The 19525-nt window shown below is 46.4% G+C and overlaps 1 non-coding gene across 1 annotated transcript; it reads right to left on the bottom strand.

Moving 5' to 3' along the window:
* Positions 1-16815: 16815 nt before the first annotated feature.
* trnaw-cca (transfer RNA tryptophan (anticodon CCA)) lies at positions 16816-16887 on the bottom strand. Its single transcript has one exon. It is a non-coding gene; the product is annotated as a tRNA-Trp (tRNA).
* Between the last annotated feature and the right edge of the window lie 2638 nt (positions 16888-19525).

The raw sequence follows: 19525 nt of genomic DNA on the forward strand, positions 1-19525 counted from the left end.
TTTAACATCTGTAGTGGGGAAAATGCCTGAAACTATCATTAAGGAAGAAATAGCTGGACATCTAGATAGGAATAGTGCAATCAAGCAGACGCAGCATGGATTCATGAAGGTGAAATCATGTTTAACTAACTTATTGGAATTCTTTGAGGAGATAACGAGCATGGTGGATAGAGGTGTACCGAGTGATGTGGAGTATTTAGGTTTCCAAAAGGCATTCGATAAGGTGCCACACAAAAGGTTGCTGCAGAAGATAAAGGTACGCGGAGTCAGTGGAATTGTATTAGCATGGATAGAGAATTGGCTGGCTAACAGAAAGCAGAGAGATGGGATAAATGGGTCCTTTTCCGGATGGAAATCAGTGGTTAGTGGTGTGCCACAGGGATCACAACTGTTTACAATATACATAGATGACCTAGAAGAGGGGACAGAGTGTAGTGCAACAAAATTTGCAGATGACACTAAGATTAGTGGGAAAGCGGGTTGTGTAGAGGACTCAGAGATGCTGCAAGGAGATTTGGATAGGTTAAGCGAATGGGCTAATGTTTAGCAGATGGAATACAATGTCGGAAAGTGTGAGGTCATCCACCTTGGGGAAAAAAAACAGTAAAAGGGAATATTATTTAAATTGGGAGAAATTACAACATGCTGTGGTGCAGAGGGACCTGGGGGTCCTTGTGCATGAATCCCAAAAGGTTAGTTTGCAGGTGCAGCAGGTAATCAGGAAGGCGAATGGAATGTTGGCCTTCATTGCGAGAGGGATGGAGTACAAAAGCAGGGAGTTCCTGCTGCAACTGTATAAGGTATTGGTCAGGCCGCACCTGGAGTACTGCGTGCAGTTTTGGTCACCTTACTTAAGGAAGGATATACTAGCTTTGGAAGGGGTACAGAGATGATTCACTAGGCTGATTCCAGAAATGAGGGGATTACCTTATGATGATAGATTGAGTAGACTGGGTCTTTACTCATTGGAGTTCAGAAGGATGAGGGGTGATCTTATAGAAACATTTAAAATCATGAAAGGGATAGACAATATAGAGGTTGAGAGGTTGTTTCCACTGGTAGGGGAGACTAGAACTAGGGGGCACAGCCTCAAAATACGGAGGAGCCAAATTAAAACCGAGTTGAGAAAGAATTTCTTCTACCAGAGGGTTGTGAATCTGTGGAATTCTCTGCCCAAGGAAGCAGTTGAGGCTAGCTCATTGAATGTTTTCAAATCAAAGATAGATAGATTTTTAACCAATAAGGGAATTAAGGGTTACGGGGAGAGGGCGGGTAAGTGGAGCTGAGTCCACGACCAGATCAGCCATGATCTTATTGAATGGCGGAGCAGGCTCGAGGGGCCAGATCGCCTACTCCTGTTCCTAATTCTTATTTTCTTATGTTCTTGTAACACGGCGATGTGAATTGTACAGTGTACTGCAAGTGTGGTCCAACGAAGGTATGATACCAGTTCAGCAGAACTTCACTTATTTTCAATACTATCCGTCTTGAATTAACCATTGGTGCTCCATTTTCTTTTTATGGATGTATCCACGACTTGTCCCCAAACACCGCAAGCTCTGACCTTATTCATTATTCTCATATGTGGTACCTCATCAAAGACTTTTTGGAGATTAAATATACTATATCGACCACATTGCCCTGGTCTACTCTCCCTATTACTTCTTCAATGAAATCAAAGAAGTTGGTCAAGCAAGACTTTTGCTTTTGAATCCACGCTTATTACACGTTATTATATTTTTAGTTTATAGATATTCTTCTATTCTCTACTTTAGCAGAGATTCCATTATTTTCCGACCACCGAAGTTCCACTGACTGGTCTTTAGTTCCCCGGACATGTTCTATCTCTCATCTCAAATATAAGTATAACGTTAGCTATCCGCCATTCCTCTCACACTACACATTTTTCAAACTAATCATTAAATATTTGTAATAGTGCTCCTGCTATCTCTTCGCTGAATTATTTTAAAGTATATGGATGTATTCCATCCAGACCAGGGGTTGAATCCTCCTTTCATTTGGTTCGTTCATTTAATATTTCTCCTCTTTTTTTATTGCAGTTATATAATTTCCCATCCATTATTCCACCGTCATGTCCATCTGCCCTGTGTCCCTGGTAATTACATAGAAACATAGAAACATAGACATAAAAACATAGAAACATAGAAAATAGGTGCAGGAGCAGGTCATTCAGCCCTTTTAGCCTGCACCGCCATTCAATGAGTTCATGGCTGAACATGAAACTTCAGTACCCCCTTCCTGCTTTCTCATCATAACCCTTGATCCCCCGAGTAGTAAGGACATTATCTAACTCCCTTTTGAATATAGTTAGTGAATTGGCCTCAACTACTTTCTGTGGTAGAGAATTCCACAGGTTCACCACTCTCTGGGTGAAGAAGTTTCTCCTCATCTCGGTCCTAAATGGCTTACCCCTTATCCTCAGACTGTGACCCCTGGTTCTGGACTTCCCCAACATTGGGAACATTCTTCCTGTATCTAACCTGTCTAAACCCATCAGAATTTTAAACGTTTCCATGAGGTCCGCTCTCATTGTTCTGAACTCCAGTGAATACAAGCCCAGTTGATCCAGTCTTTCTTGATAGGTCAGTCCCGCCATCCCGGGAATCAGTCTGGTGGATCTTCGCTGCACTCCCTCAATAGCATGAATGTCCTTCCTCAAGTTAGGAGACCAAAACTGTACACAATACTCCAGGTGTGGCCTCACCAAGGCCCTGTACAACTGTAGCAACACCTCCCTGCCCCTGTATTCAAATCCCCTCGCTATGAAGGCCGAAATGCCATTTGCTTTCTTAACATCCTGCTGTACCTGCTTGCTAACCTTCAATGACTGATGTACCATGACACCCAGGTCTCATTGCACCTTCCCTTTTCCTAATCTGTCACCATTCAGATAATAGTCTGTCTCTCTGTTTTTACCACCAAAGTGGATAACCTCACATTTATCCACATTATACTTCATCTGCCATGCATTTGCCCACTCACCGAACCTATCCAAATCATTCTGCAGCCTAATAGCATCCTCCTCGCAGCTCACACTGCCACCCAACTTAGTGTCATCCGCAAATTTGGAGATACTGCATTTAATCCCCTCGTCTAAATCATTAATGTACAATGTAAACAGCTGGGGCCCCAGCACAGAACCTTGCGGCACCCCACTAGTCACTGCCTGCCATTCTGAAAAGTACCCGTTTACTCCTACTCTTTGCTTCCTGTCTGACAACCAGTTCCAAATCCGATGTGCTTTAACTTTGCACATTAATCTCTTGTGTGGGACCTTGTCGAAAGCCTTCTAAAAGTCCCAATATACCACATCAACTGGTTCTCCTTTGTCCACTTTACTGGAAACATCCTCAAAAATTCCAGAAGATTTGTCAAGCATGATTTCCCTTTCACAAATCCATGCTGACTTGGACCTATCATGTCATCATTTTCCAGATGCACTGCTATGATATCCTTAATGATTGATTCCATCATTTTACCCACTACTGAGATCAGGCTGACCGGTCTATAATTCCCTGCTTTCTCTCTCCCTCCTTTTTTTAAAAGTGGGGTTACATTGGCCACCCTCCACTCCATAGGAACTGATCCAGAGTCAATGGAATGTTGGAAAATACTGTCAATGCATCCGCTATTTCCAAGGCCACCTCCTTATGTACTCTGGGATGCAGTCCATCAGACCCTGGGGATTTCTCGGCCTTCAATCCCATCAATTTTCCCAACACAATTTCCCGACTAATAAAGATTTCCCTCCGTTCCCCCTCCTTACCAGACCCTCTGACCCCTTTTATATACAGAGGCAAAGTAATTATTTCATATTTTATGTAATTTTCCCTTCGCTCCATGTGATTTAATCTTGTCCATCGATTTGTGGCCCTATTCCCATCCGACATTCTTTTTTAAATGAATGTGCCTGTAGAAAGTTAGATGAGCGATTATGTTATCGGCCACCAAATAGTGGGAAGGATAAAGAGGTGTAAATTTAGATAAAATGCAGAAAGATTCAAGATTTGTCGTGATAATGTGGGACTTCAACGTAAACTGGGAAAATAACCATGCAAAGGGAAAATGCAGGGGAGGATTTCCTGAAATCTGTATTAGAACTTTCTCCATCAGTATGTTTCCAGCACGATGTGGAAGAAAGCAGTTCTGGATCTCGGAAATGGATTCAGTCGAGCATGTTCTGTGGAGGAGCATTGAGGAAACAGTGATCACAATATCATTAGGTTTAGAGTAGTTATGGAAAAGGAGAAGGTATAATCACGTGTGAAAATACCCAACTGTAGGAGGACTAATTTTATGAGTTGAAAGGGATCCGGCCCAGGTAGATTGAAACCAAAGATTTCTCGGTAAAACACTAAATGCACATTGGGAGACTTTCAAAAATGAGATAGATCGGGTAACGACTAGACACGTTCCCATGCAGGGTGCAGAAATAGCATGATAGCTAGCTAGAGCTCGGTGGATGAATGAAGGTCAACTAAAACACAAAAACGGAAGCTTGTGATAAACTTCAGGCTCATATTTCAGTAGAGAACCAAGCAGAATACAGAATGTACAGAGAAGGACTATCAAAGGAGGAGGAAATAGAATCAGCAGAAAAACAGGATATTCGCCCATAGTACTTATCTGAGGAAGGACACACTTGCCTTGGAGGTGGTGCAACAGAGCTTCAACAGATTGATTCCTGGGATGAGAGGGCTGTCCTATGATGAGAGATTGTGTCGAATATGTCAATTCTCTCTGGGATTTCGAAGAATCGGAGGTGATCTCGTTGAAACGGACTATATTCTGAAGGGGATTGACAGGGTAGATGTTGACAAGCCTGGCTAGCTCAGTCGGTAGAGCATCAGACTCTTAATCTCAGGATCGTGGGTTTGAGCCCCATGTTCGTCGATTACAGTTCCTTAAAATTTATGTTGCTTTCACGGAAAAACATTTTCTTCTTTTGCACAATGAAAGAAATGCGAACTGAGGGAGAGCTGATAATTTAATCATCTGTTCTGTGCTCTGCATAAGAACACAAGAACCAGGAGCAGGAGTCTACCATTTGGCCCTTCGAGCCTGCCTTCTTTTGCACTGAAACAAATTATAACCGTGAGTTTAAATTAGCAGTGCGGGATATTTATAGGGCACCATTCAATGCTTCACAAAACCATTCCTTTCGCGACAGCCAGCCGGGATCGTTTTCCGGTTTGGGAAGTAACTTTGATATCACCGTTTGTAATTGAAGTGGAGTAATTTTATTATGTTAGATGGATGTCCCAAAGCACTTCAGAGTGGTGTCAAAACAAATGAGTTTGCAATTAAAAACACTGAATGTCAGGAGTGGGATTTTAACCCACGCCTCCAGAGGAGACTGCGACCTGAATGCAGCACCTCAGACCGCTCGGCCATCCTGACTGTGTGATGCTTCACTTACAAGTTATTACTCAGAAAGTTTCAGACCAGGCGCTTGTTCAGTGTTGCTGCAAGGCCCAATGACTGGGATATCCTCTCCCCGGGGGTTTTCCTGAGCCTGTGCTCGGTGCACGGGGAGCTTTGGCCCGGGTCCGAGGTAGCTTGCATTCCAGGGATGGACAATAACCCTCTGAGCTCTGGAACTGGGGAAGAGCGAATAATTAATGAGCTGTTTGTGGGTTTCAAATGCAACTTAGATCTGATGGAAGAAACCGACAGTGTTGTTTCACAAAATGAAAGAAATGCAAACAGGGACAATCGAAATTTCAATAACTGAACTTTAATAATTAGTGAAACTTTAACCCTTGATGAAGTTTTATCCCCGATCTGATTTTACACACTCTGTATTTGAGTAGATTAGTTTTAAAATGTTCATTGCTCATGCGACAGTGTACCCTGGACTGCTTTTGTTCAATTTTATTGCAGACAAGTTTTTGCTTCACAAATAATGTTTCCGCCCAGGCTTGCAACAGAGACCTTTCGCGTGTGAGGCAAACATGATAACCGCTACAGTAAGGAAACTGCTGCTTAGCTGAGTGCCCAGAGAGAAGTGTTCAGCAACAAGCTGAAATGCTTAATCCCTCTCTCTGCAAAAAGTTCCATTCACACACAATTCTCTGACCTGAACTGCACCAAACAACAATGTTCTCCTTTCAAAGTCATTAAACTCCCCAATTTCCACATCTACAATTTTAAGGACAAGGACTGAAAGCGCTTTGCGATCAGAAAATTGCCGGAAACCTCTGTGGTTAATGACAGGGCTTTTGATGGTTGATTTCCGAACACACCTTGTGTTATGTATTTAACCCTTGGCAACCTGTATCACACCACCACCAGAGGGCCGACCTGTTGGAGTCCCAAGGGATTCCAGCATCCATTGGGAGCACGGTATATAAGCACTCTGGAGTCTTATTAAAGGAGCTAATGTCACACATACTCATTGTTCACATACTCAGTTTCATTCTTTATTATGAGCGTATCAATTGGCGATGAGACAACGAACAACCACGCGAAAATGCAAGTAACAGTTGGTATAACTTGATAACAGCACAGCTGGCAATGGTTGCGGAATATATTCGTGCAGCCAAAACGCACAATGACAACCTGGAACTGCACGGCACATAATCCTCAGGGTAAAACAATTAAAAGCTTTGTCCCTGAATGGGCTACGATCCACCAACCTTGCAGTTAATAGCTGAACGCACTGATCCATTGCACCACAGAGACTGATAGATGCACATATTGCAAGACATCCCTGTGATATCTTCACAGAGCACATCACACACAGCTTCCTAACATGCAGGCTGCTCTCTCGGAACTCTCCGGAAGAGCCTGTTCTGTTTGATGATTAACTGTACAATTGCAGTGCACAATACGTCCACATCCACAGTGTGGCGCTACAAGCATTACATGCTTGCAGACATTACAATCCCAAGCCAGGGTGTCAGTCAGTTAAAGCTTCAGATTGCTCTGACCGGGATGGAACTTGTTCACTCTCAGTTGTACTTTTCCCAAATAAAGGGTGGGACATTCATTGTGGATGTGTGGAAGCAGTCTGGTCCCGCACATTGCAGACACTTCCATGTCACCGCCAACCAGCTCTCCCACAACCGGTGTGATCTACCTTCCAGCCTTCCGGTGCCTTGTCGGTAACGAAGTATTCTGATTGTCCCGAAGCCAATATCCTTTGTCATCAATATGGTTTTAAGTTGTTTCGGTAATTTTTACCTGCTGGACAGTCGAGGCACAAATTGTAGAGTGGAAAAATTGTGTGGACCCCGGTTTCCTAGTGGTTGATTTTCCTGGTTGGGTCCATCAGTCGCGGTGGTCCGGTTGATGCCTGTGACCAAGTCAGTTGGTATTGATGTTCCACTGATTGGTTTTTTGAAGTTCTTTTCTCCGATGTCGTGATGTCTCTTCCTGTGTAATCTCGCGTGTGCTCTCGATCTTGATTTTGTTGTTCCAAAGTAATGGTCAGAAAAATAGGTTGCTCTTGGTACGATAGGCTCCCATTTATACTCTGAGAGGCTCCTTAATCTTCGTGCCAAATCTAACGTTTCTTTTGTTTAAGTTTTGCTGCCCATTGATTTAAGTGGTCTTCTTTGTATAAGTTTTGGCGGACTAGCTAACTGAGACTTGATTAAATGTTTTAATCTGGTGTTCATAGACTTTGAGATGATGATACTCCTTATTTATGAACTGATGAACTCTTGTCCATTGTAATAGCACTGCTTTGGCTTCGGGAAGTCTGAGCTGAGCCAGATATTTCTATACATGTTGAAAAGGTGTTGGAATATGGATGTGATATTTGGGTCCTGTGGGTGGGGTGGATAATGTTTCTTCCGTGGTCGATTGTTTAAATGCTAATGTTTTCTGGGAGCCTGACTATGGTTGAAGAGCTCCCCCAGACAAACTGATTAGCTACAATATCCAAACTCTAAATCCCACCCCTCTGTCACTGCAGCTTTTCCCCACAGGCCCAAACATGCTTTTTAAAATCCCAAACTTGGTTAAGAATTGTAGATTTCCTCCATATGCTTTTTAGAATCCCAAACTTTATGTTTAATAGTCCTAAATCTAATTTCCTTTTCAGTGAGTCCAAACACTGGGGGGTTTCCATGAATTTTGGAATCTACATTGGCAGTCCCTCGGATTCGAGGAAGACTTGCTTCCACTCCTAAAGTGAGTTCTTTGGTGGCTGAACAGTCCAATACTAGAGCCACAGACCCTATCACAGGTGGGACAGATAGTCGTTGAGGGAAGGGATGGGTGGGACCGGTTTGCCGAACGCTCTTTCTGCTGTCTACACTTGATTTCTGCATGCACTCGTCGATGAGACTCGAGGTGCTCAGCGCCCTCTCGGATGCACTTTCTCCACTTAGGGTGGTCTTGGGTCAGGGACTCCTGGGTGTCAGTGGGGATGTTGCACTTTATCAGGGAGGCTTTGAGTGTGTCCTTGTAGAGTTTCAGCTGCCCACTTTGGCTCATTTGCCAAGAAGGAGTTCCGAGTAGAGCACTTGCTTTGGGAGTCTCGTGTCTGGCATGCGGACTATGTGGCCTGCCCAGCGAAGCTGATCGAGTGTGGTCAGTGCTTCAAAGCTGGGGATGTTAGCCTGAATAAGGCCGTTGATGTTGGTGCGTCTGTCCTCCGAGGGGATTTGTAGGATCTTGCGGAGACATCGTTGGTGATATTTCTTCAGCAACTTGAGGTGTCGACTGTACATGGTCCATGTCTCTGAGCCTTACATGAGGGCAAGTATTACTACAGCCCTGTAGACCATGAGCCTGGTGGCAGTTTTGAGGGCCTGGTCTTCAAACACTCTTTGCCTCAGGCGGCCGAAGGCTGCACTGGTGCATGGAGGCCGTGTTGAATCTCGTCGCCGATACCTGCTCTTGTTGATAGGAGGCTCCCGAGATATGCGAAGTGGTCCATGGTGTCTAGGGCCGCGCCGTGGATCTTGATGACTTGGGGGTAGTGCTGTGCGGTGAGGACAGGCTGGTGGAGGACCTTTGTCTTAAGGATGTTTAGCGTAAGGCCAATGCTTTCATAGGCCTCAGTAAATACGTCGACTATGTCCTGGAATTCAACATCTGCATGTGCGCGGACGCAGGCCTTGGTGAGGCCTCAGCTGGAATATTGTGTACAGTTTTGGTCTCCTAATCTGAGGAAGGACATTCTTGCTATTGAGGGAGTGCAGCGAAGGTTCACCAGACTGATTCCCGGGAGGGCAGGACTGACATGTAAAGAAAGACTGGATCAACTAGACTTTTCTTCACTGGAATTTAGAAGAATGAGAAGGGATCGCCGAGAAACATATACAGGTCTGATGGGATTGGACAGGTGAGAGGCAGGAAGTATGTTCCCGATGTTGGGGAAGTCCAGAACCAGGGGTCACAGTCTAAGGACAAGGGGTAAGCCATTTAGGACCGAGATGAGGAGAAACTTCTTCACTCAGAGAATTCTGAACCTGTGGAATTCTCTACAACAGAAAGTTGTTGAGGCCAGTTCATGAGATATATTCAAAAGGGAGTTAAATGTGGCCATTACGGCTAAAGGTATCAAGGGTATGGAGAGAAAGCAGGAAAGGGGTACTGAGGTGAATGATCAGTCATGATGATATTGAATGGTGGTGCAGGCTCGAAGGGCCGAATGGCCTACTCCTGCACCTGTTTTCTATGTTTCTATGTTTCTTTGTTTCTATGCAAAGCACAGAAAAAAATGGTTGAAGTATCAACTCTGCCTCAGTTAGCATTTCTTTCATTGTGCAAAAGAAGGTGACGGGTTAATTAATGATGCAATCCCGTGAAAGCAACATAAAAGTTTAACAAAAAAACATACGGTGACTGGCAGGTGAGCGCTGCTTCTGACACCCGGTGGGAATGGGCGGGGATTTTAAAGCCCCTTGTATTGTGAAACCTTCAGATAGTCAAACATTTCCGATGTGCTGTATCGACCTCGTGGCGCAACGGTAGCGCGTCTGACCCCAGATCACGTCGAGGTCACTGTTCTTCAGGGTAATTCGGGAATTAATATTTTCTTTGCTGTTTGGCAATAACCAGACGCTTGCTCCAAGGTCTGTCTCACTGTTTCCCAGAGATACTCCTGCTGCTCTCATTTATTTCATGTGACAGGACACAAAAGTTCAAAATAAACCTGCAGTTGGCCACATATAGCCCTAAGTAGTCAGGATGGCCGAGCGGTCCAAGGTTCTGTGTTTAGGTCGCCGTCTCCTCTGGAGATGTGGGTTCACCTCACAATTCTGACACTTCCTGTTTTCAATAATTAAGCGAAACTCATTGTTTGACACCACGTCCAACGCCTAAAAAGTGGGATTTTGCAGTCCACCTGCTCGCTTAACACTTCCGTCTGACCTGGTGCTGAAAGTGGAGATGTTTCCGCAGTGCAGCGGTTAACACATTCGCCGCACACGTGAAAGCTCACCAGGCGGGATTATTTTCTGGAGCTTTCTCCTCATGCATGCTCAGGGGCGAGTTAGTACTCCTGTGAAATGTCATAAGATCATAAGCATGCAAGGATTAGGGGCCAGAGTAGGCCATTCGTCCCCTCGAGCCTGGTCCACCATTCAAGAAGATCCTGGCAGTTCCTCAACAGCAAGTTTAAACATCTGGGGCGGAGCTGTAATCAACGACAAAAAGGTGCATTTTGCAGAAGCCCAGTCGATCATGAGATTCTAAATCTCAGGGTCAGAGGTGCGAGCCCACGTTTGGTGATTATTTTTCATCGAATTATATAATCAGAAGTTTACAGCACGGAAGGAGGCCATTTCGGCCCATCGTGACCGTGCCGGCCAATAACAGGCTCTCCAGCCTAATCCCACTTTCCAGCTCTCGGTCCATAACCCTGCAGGTTACGGCACTTCAGGTGCACATCCAAGCACTTTTTAAATGTGGTGAGAGTTTCTGCCTCTCCCACCCTTTCAGGCAGTGAGTTCCAGACCCCCACAACTCTCTGCGTGAAGAAATGTCCCCTCAAATCCCCCCTGCACCTTCTACCAATGACTTAAAATTTATGCCCCATGGTTGTTGACCCCTCTGCTAAGGGAAATGGGCCCATTCTGTCCACTATATCAAGGCCCCTCATAATTGTATACACTTCAATGATTCCTCCCCTCAGCCCACTTTGTTCCAAGAAAAACAACCCCAGCCTATACAATCTGTCCTCATAGCTAAGATTCTCCTCTCCCGATAACATCCTCGAAATCTCCTCTGTAAGTCTCCAGTGTAATCACAGTCTTCTTCCTGTAAAATGGTGACGAGAACTGCACGCAGTACTCCAGCTGTGGCCAAACCAGTGTTTTATATTCAAGCATAATCCACCTGCTCTCTTATTCTATGCCTCGGCTAATAAAGGCCAGCATTCTGTATGTCTTCTTAACCAGCTTATCCACCTTGCCTGCTACCTTAAGGGATCTGTGGACATGCACTCCCAGGTCGCTTTATTCCTCTACAATTCTCAATGTCCTACCATTTAATGTTTAATCTCTTTCTATTGTGTCTAAGCACTCAAGTAATGACTCCATGAGGCAAGGTATTGTTCTTGAACTGTGGTGACCTTAGTCCATTTATTGCAGCTCCTGAGTGAGGGTACATTATGGTGAGCTCCGTTTTATACCTGGTTACCTGTCGTGTACAGGTGATCCCGAGGTCTCCACCAGTTGCACCCTCTGGTGGTACAGGCATCGTATATACAGTGTGAAGGTACATCCAGTAGTCTTATGTAACTGTACATTGAGTGTACATGGAGTATACTTATATTAAACAGACACAACATCACAATCCACTTAGTCTTGTGCCACTTGCCTTTGCATTATGTGCTCTGGTCCGAGACTTGAGTGCCCAAAGCCCTTGCACCTTGTCAATGCTTTGGCTTGGTTCTCTCCCTGTGGACCCCCAAGTCCTTATTACCACGACATTGGGAAATGGTCAGCAGTGGATGGTTGGAGGTTTCAGTGGGGGTTGAGTGTGTTCTGGGTGTGATCCATGTGTGTCCATGGCTTCATACATCCAATCCCCCGCCCCCCCCATACATAGACCATGTGTGTGGCTCAACACCTGCATGTGCAGACCTGTACAGACAGAAAGAACAAAAAAACATCGGATTAGTTACATCACTGTTTGGGTTCTGCAGTAGTGGAACAAGTACATTTTACAGGTAAGATACATACGTGGTATCACAGTCTTGCCCCTGGGTTGTGTAGGTGCAGGTGGGTGAGGACACGAGTTCCAGAGTAACCAGACTGTGTCCAGGTTGTCTGATGGCGGCGCTGTGTCCCCTGCCAGCTGGGTGGGCTCAGATCGCTCACCTGGCTGAGTCTCAGAGCCTTTGCCGTTGCCTAGTGATGGGCAGAGCCACAGGAATGTGTGGCCTCCTTGTCCTCCTTTGAGGGCTGCGGTGTCTCCCTGCTGCTCTTCAGCGATAATGGGAGCCTGGTCATCCCAGGTCCCGTTGGGAGGGCAGGAGGGTGATATCCGCTCGCTCCCAGTACTGGCCCTGGTGGCCAGAGAGTTAGAGCCGATCGGGGGCAGGGTACCGGTCGTGGTGCCTTTGCCGTCCGCTGATCACTGGGCCTGCAGCTGGTATGCTCCCTCTGTGTGTGGCCACACTCCCTGGGGTATCACATTGGTCCCGGAGGGGCAGGCTACATGATCGCTGGACCTGGGTGCTGACGGGAGGTTGCCCTTGATTTTAGTCGGCATGCTTGTAAATCCCAGCATCGCACGTCATCACTTCGTTTACTCTCACAACACATTGGTTCTGACCGCAATTGCCCGACTTATCATGATTAGTTACATTTACAAACTTGAAATTGTCAGTTACATCTTTTACATTTGTATCACCATCATCGCTGTATAAAGAGTGGAACTGTCCCTTTAATTGTGATGGGTTGCCGGTCTCCTTTAAGAGGGTCTTTCAATCTTTACCCCAATCCGGTTCGCCGCTCGGCATCACGTGTTGCTCCCTTGTGGTCTGGCTGCCGCCATCTTGACTTCAGGCCCTTCACCTCGTGGTTCAGACGCCATCTTCTTTCTCTCCATGGGGTAGGCTGCGGTGATCCTTTTGTCCCCAGGTTCTGCCACGGAAGACAGGAAGTTATCTTCTGCGTGAATTTTCTTATCCGGAGTACTGCCACAGGAGCCTGGAAGGTGAGGTCTGGTTGTTTGGGCTGGATCATCTCGCCGTTGGGTTGAGCGGTCTGTGTCGTCACCGCACAGTCGTGTTGGGTGGTTGGTTTTTCAGGTGTTGTGCTGGATCCAACTTCAGGGCCATGGAGGATGTCGATCGCTGGAGATTGGAGCTATTCCCAGCTCCAAGTGATCTTTTTCATCCACCTTCTTCCTAATAGCTTTGGACCATCCCCAGTAACGGTCCACAAAGGTAACCTTTGCATCTCGCCACCATGGGACACCTGGACATCCACGCTGCCAACGACTGGGATGTATCATTTGTCTAGGTGAGCAGTTTCACTTCGATCGGGATCATTTTAGGTCGTTCGATTGGATTGTCCCAGAGTTTCTCAAAGGCTGCCTGATTCATCAGTGACTGGCTCGCCCCTGTGCCAACCTCCATCGTGAATGGAACATCGTTGACTTGAACTTCCATTTTCAACGGGGAACTCTCGGTGGTGCAGGTAAACACTCCGTACACCTCACCATCGCTGGACTCCGGATGATCAGCCAACTCTTCATCGACTCGGTGAGTATGATTTCTCTTGCATATTCGCTGGAGGTGGCCCTTCATGTTACAGCGTTTGCAAGTATAGTCTTTAAAGCGGCACTGGTGGGCCCTGTGATTTCCTCCACAGCGCCAGCATGGGGTTGGCCGGTTGGCCACATGTGGCGGACTCAGGATTGTGGGACTCGGGGTTCTGTTCTCTCTTCCCTGAGAGAGACTGCGAGCAGCAGCCCTGCTTCTAAAAGGCAACTTTCGGTTCACAGTACTTGCTGGGTTAGAGTCCTGGGGGTGTGACATCCAGTTGGAATCGCAGGCTGAGATCATGAACGCCTGGCTCACGTTAATTGCCTTCTGCAGGGTGGCCGTGGTGTCCGCAGAGAGCAGCCTGTGGAGAAGGCCCTTGTGACCGATTCCAATAACAAAGATGTCCCTCAGTGCTTCGGTGAGGTGATCGCTAAAATCACATGGTGCAGCCAATCGTCTCAGGTCTGCAGCATATTTTGCGATTTCTTGGCCTTCGGATCCACCGGTGGGGAGAGAACCGGTATCTGGCTGTGAGGATGCTCTCTTTAGGTTTGAGCTGTTCCTGTACCAGCGTTACGAGCTCAAGATATGTTATTGTCTTCTCTGGGTCTAGCAGGTCTCTGACAAGGCCATAGACGGTGGGCCCACAACTACTGAGCAGGATAGCTCTGCACTTATCAGCCAGCGAGGTCGGGTCGTCTCCCCCCATGTCATTTGCAATAAAGAAGTGTTCCAGCCTTTCCACAATGGCCTTCCAATCTTCCCCATCGGCGAATTGTTCAAACGTGCCAAGGTTAGCCATTGTCACATGGAAATTCGTATTCTCGTCACCGGTTATTGTGTCTGTAAGCAATCTAGTAATGACTCCACGAGGTAAGGTATTGTACTTGAACTGTGGTGACCTTAGTCCACTTATTGCAGCTCCTGAGTGAGGGTACAGGACTGTGAGCTCCCTTTTATACCTGGTTACCTGTCGTGTACAGGTGACCCCGAGGTCTCCACCAGTTGCACCCTCTGGTGGTACAAGCATAGTGCATACAGTGTGAAGATAGATCCAATGGTCTTATGTAACTGTACATTGAGTGTACAGGGTGTATACTTATTTTATACATGCACAACAAAGATCATCGGTTAATTAATGGTGTTTTCCCGTGAAAGCAGGATAAAATTTAACAATGATTTAATTTCTGCATTTAGAAAGACATGGGTTAATCACGGATAGTCAGCATGGATTTGTTCAGGGAAGGTCTTGTCTGACTCACATGATTGAATTTTTTGAGGAGGTAACCAAGTGGATTGATGAGGGCAGTGCGTACGATGTAGTGTATAAGGATTTTAGCAAAGCTTTCACCAAGTTCCCACCTGGAAGACTGGTCACGAAAGTAAAAGCCCATGGGACCAGGGCAAAGTGGCAAGTTGGATCCAAAATTGGCTCAGAGGCAGGATGCAAAGGGTAATGTTTGATGAGTGTTTGGGACTGGAAGGATGGTTCCAGTGGGGTTCCACAGGGCTCAGTGCTAGGTCCCTGGCTTTTAGTGGCAACATCCATGATCTAAACTTAAATATAGGAGGTATGATTAAAACGTTTTCAGGTGATACTAATTTAATCCAGAGAAGTGTGAGGCTGTGTATTTGGGGAGGGCAAACAAGGAAAGAAACACACATTAAATGGTCCGACATTGAGAAGTGTGGAAGAACAAAGGGACCTTGGAGTGCATGTCCACAGGTCCCTGAAGGTAGCAGGCCAGTTGGATAAGGTGGTTAAGAAGGCGCACGGAATGCTTGCCTTTATTGGCTGAGGCATGGGATAGAAGAGCAGGTTGGTTATGCCTGAAATGTATAAAACACTGGTTAGGGTACAGCTGGAGTACTGTGTGTAGTTCTGGTCACCGTATTACAGGAATTTAGTGATTGTACGAGAGGGTACAGAGGAGATGAACGAGGATGTTGCCAGGCGTGGAGAATCTTAGCTGTGAGGACAGATTGGATCGGCTGGGTTTGTTTTCATTGGAACAGAGGAGGCTGAGGGGAGACAACATTGAGATGCATAAAATGATGAGGGGCCGAGATATAGTTGATAGCAGAGGGGTCAACAATCAGGGGGCATATATTTAAAGCAATTGGTAGAAGGTTTAAAGAGGATTTGAAGCTAAAATTCTTCATGCAGAGGTTTGTGGGGGTCAGGAACTCGCTGCATGAAAGAATGGCGGAGGTAGATACCACATGTAAAAAGTATTTGGATGTGCACCTGAAGTGCCGTAACCTGCAGGGTTATGGACCCAGAGCTGGAAAGTGGGATGAAGCTGGATCGCCTCTTGTTGGCCGGGGTGGAAGTGAGGGGCCGAAATGGCTGCAAACTTCTATCATTCTATAATTCTATGAAAAATGTAAATGTCCAATGTGGGTGTCGAAACCACGACCCTGAGATTAAAAGTCTTATCTTCCACTGACTGAGCTCGCCAGGCTTCTGCCAAACATACCGTTCTCTCATTGATTGCAGACAGGTGCCTGTTGGCTCCGCCCCAGATGTTTAAACTTGCTGTCGAGGAACTGCCAGGATCTTCTTGAATGGTGGACCAGACTCGAGGGGCCGAATGGCGTACTCCGGCCCCTAATTCTTACATGCTTATCATCTTATGAACTTTTCACAGGAGAACAAACTCGCCCCTGAGCATGCATGAGGTGAAAGCTACAGAAAATATTCCCGTCTGTGAGGCGAACGTGTTAACCGCGACACTGCGGAAACATCTCCACTTTCAGCACCAGGTCAGACGGAGATGTTAAGTGAGCAGGTGAACTGCTGAATCCCAGTTTTAAGGAGTTGGTCGTGGTGTCAAACAATGAGTTTCGCTTAATGATTAAAAATAAGAAATGTCAGAAGTTGGATTCAAACCCACACCTCCAGAGAAAACTGCGTTCTAATCACAGCACCTTCGACCGCTCGGCGGTGTGTGTGGCCACCTGCAAGTTGATTTTGAACTTGTGTGTCCTGTCACATGAATTAAATGAGGGCAGCAGGCGTATCTCTGCCTGACACCGGGGAAACAATGAGACAGACCTTGGAACAAGTGTCTGGTTATTGCCAAACAGCAAAGAAAATATTAATTCTGAAAGAACAGTGACCCCGACGTGATTTGAACATGCAACCTTCTGATCTGGAGTCAGACACGCTACCGTTGCGCCACGAGGCCTACACAATGTGTTCGAGATGTTCCTCTATATGAAGCTTTAACAACACAAGGGGCATTAAAATCCCCGTCCATTCCCACCAGGTGTCAGAAGCAACGCTCACCTGCCAGTCACCGGATGTTTTTTTCTTAAACTTTTGTGTTGTTTTCATGGAAAAGCATCATTAATTAACCCGTCACCTTCATTTGCACAATGAAAGAAATGCTAACGGAGGGACAGTCGATTCTTCAATCATTTGTCCTGTGCTTTGCGGAGCGGGCAGGGAAGTGGACCTGAATCCATGATCGCATCGGCCATGATCGTATTAAATGGCGGAGCAGGCTTGAGGGGCGTATGACCCACTCCTGCTCCTATTTCTTTTGTCCTTATGTTCTTCTGCATGTTAACCCATTTTACACACTGTATTGCCGATGTCACCAGGAATCTGGGGCAACTTTTGTCAAATTTAACAGCACCGGTTATTCCTTCCGTGCAGATAAATTAGAATCAGTAGTGAAGATAAAATCCCATGGTGCTCATTTTCAGATTCAACGCCGTAGGATTTCAAATAAAGTGAAATAATTTTACAGTGAAAAGATTTGGAAGTGTTACTTGTATTTGTATCTTTAATTAAACTTTGTGGCGTCTGACTCCCGTTCATGCCTCTGCTGAATAAATAAGGAGGGTTTGACGTTGACCAGACTGCACTGCCCCTGATATTTGTGAGCTCATCCTTTATATTCAGTGGTTTCTCGCCCTTTGATGGGCTGCAGTGTGGCGGATATCACGTTGGCCTCAAACGCGAAAGGTCCCCGGTGGATCCGTTTTCTCCCACTGAAAGTTATCTATTTATTGGTTAAATAAAGAGCAATTCAGGAATAAGGGAGCCCTTTTACCAGGAGAATAAATAGCAAATAACGACAGCAAACGCTGGAAATCTCAGCAGGTCAGGCAGCATTTTCCAGGAGACTAAACTCTCCTCCGATTGTTCCCTTATAGCAATTTTAAACATCATGTTTCTACCCAGAATCAAACTCGGTACATTTCATGTATAAAGCAAATGTGATAACCACTGCATGACAGAAACCTCTGGCACAACAGCCCCAGCAGAGGGGAGCTGACCAGTGAGCTCCCTCTGTGCTGATCGGGAATGTGTTGGCTCACCTTAAACAACTTCTGTCCCACACAGAAAGTTCTCAATTCTTCTCCTCCACTGCCCTTTTCCAGAAATGTCACGGATCACCCAGCCACCGTGTTCACTTCCACATCCTCACAGTGGGGCCACAGAGGTTCCTACCGTCTCCCCACGATCAGCAAACTCACCCAGTTTACTAAATTAAACCCAGATCACGTGCCTGGCAAAGGGCAGGAGAAGCCAGATAGTCTGTAAGCTTGGTCCATCGCAGAAAGTATTGGTATTCATGGTGATTACAGCAATTATTAATCGTCTCACAGTCCTCAATTATTTTTATGCGATGAATTGATCGAGAATTGAAATCAGTTTAGTGCGCCGGATCTTAACCCCTCGACCATCAGGGAACGGTTATGATACATGTAGATATATTTATATATATATTTATATATGAACCTGAATATCAACGGCTCGCTACCGAGATCTCATGGTGCAACGGGAGTGCGTCTAACTTTGAGTGAGAGAAATTGTTCCACAGTGATACCCATTTCATCTTTTGTTCCCTTTTAAACGCTAGAAACTGAGACAGGGGGAATAAATAGAGAAATAAAAGGACACGGATATAGACAAGAGGAAGAGAGAAGTGGAAAGATACTGTCCCCACCCAGAACTAATGCAGAAACCCCTCTGCTGCGCTCGGGGTGGCCACCCACAGCCTGGATACACTAACGGGAGAACACCAGCGGCAGGTCGGGGCCATAAAAGGAATGGCGAGCGGCCCTGGGAGCAGCTTGGAGGTCCCGGGAGACGACTCCAGGGAGCAGCGCGAGCTGGTGCAGGAGGGCGGCGGCAGCGAAGAGTGACGTCATCAAGGTCCAAGTCTGTGATTGGAGCGTGGGCAGATACAGCAGGAGCAGTGAGATCGGGGCGAAGGACCGGCGAGAGACTGTCGAGGGACGTGATCGGGGCCCAGGGGAGGCATGGGTTTGGGACCAGGGGCCCAGGGGCAGCACGGACCAGCCCACACTGCGATATGTGTGTGCACTAGGTCCGTGCAGCAGAGCTGGTCGCCTGTCGTCTTGGTTAACCCTTGCCACTGGACCAAGACCTCGCTCTGTCAAGCCCGTGTGATGGCTGGGGTGCAACGGCCACCACACGTTAAAAAAATCCACGCACAGGCATCTTCCACCCTTCGGGATGTAGTTCGGGTCCTTCATTGAAACGCCTGTGAACTCATCCTTTTTCGGCGTGAAAGCAAGACATCCTCGTTTCGAGGGACCGCCTATGATGATGATGATGATGGATACATTAACGTCGCAACAGCTCATTGACTGCAGGAGTGGGACCGTGCAGCGTTTCAGAAGACATGTCGAAAAGGCAAAGTCACTGATTCCGTCTCATGTGCTGCTCCGATCAAGAACAGCAACACACACTAAAAATGCTTCAATAATGGTGACATCTTATCTCCACATTTGCTAAGCAGGTGGTTTGATGGTCGAGGGGTATGATTCTTGCTTTGTGGTTGTTAC

The sequence above is a fragment of the Pristiophorus japonicus genome, unplaced genomic scaffold (assembly GCF_044704955.1).
Source record: "Pristiophorus japonicus isolate sPriJap1 unplaced genomic scaffold, sPriJap1.hap1 HAP1_SCAFFOLD_91, whole genome shotgun sequence".
Lineage (NCBI taxonomy): Eukaryota > Metazoa > Chordata > Chondrichthyes > Pristiophoridae > Pristiophorus > Pristiophorus japonicus.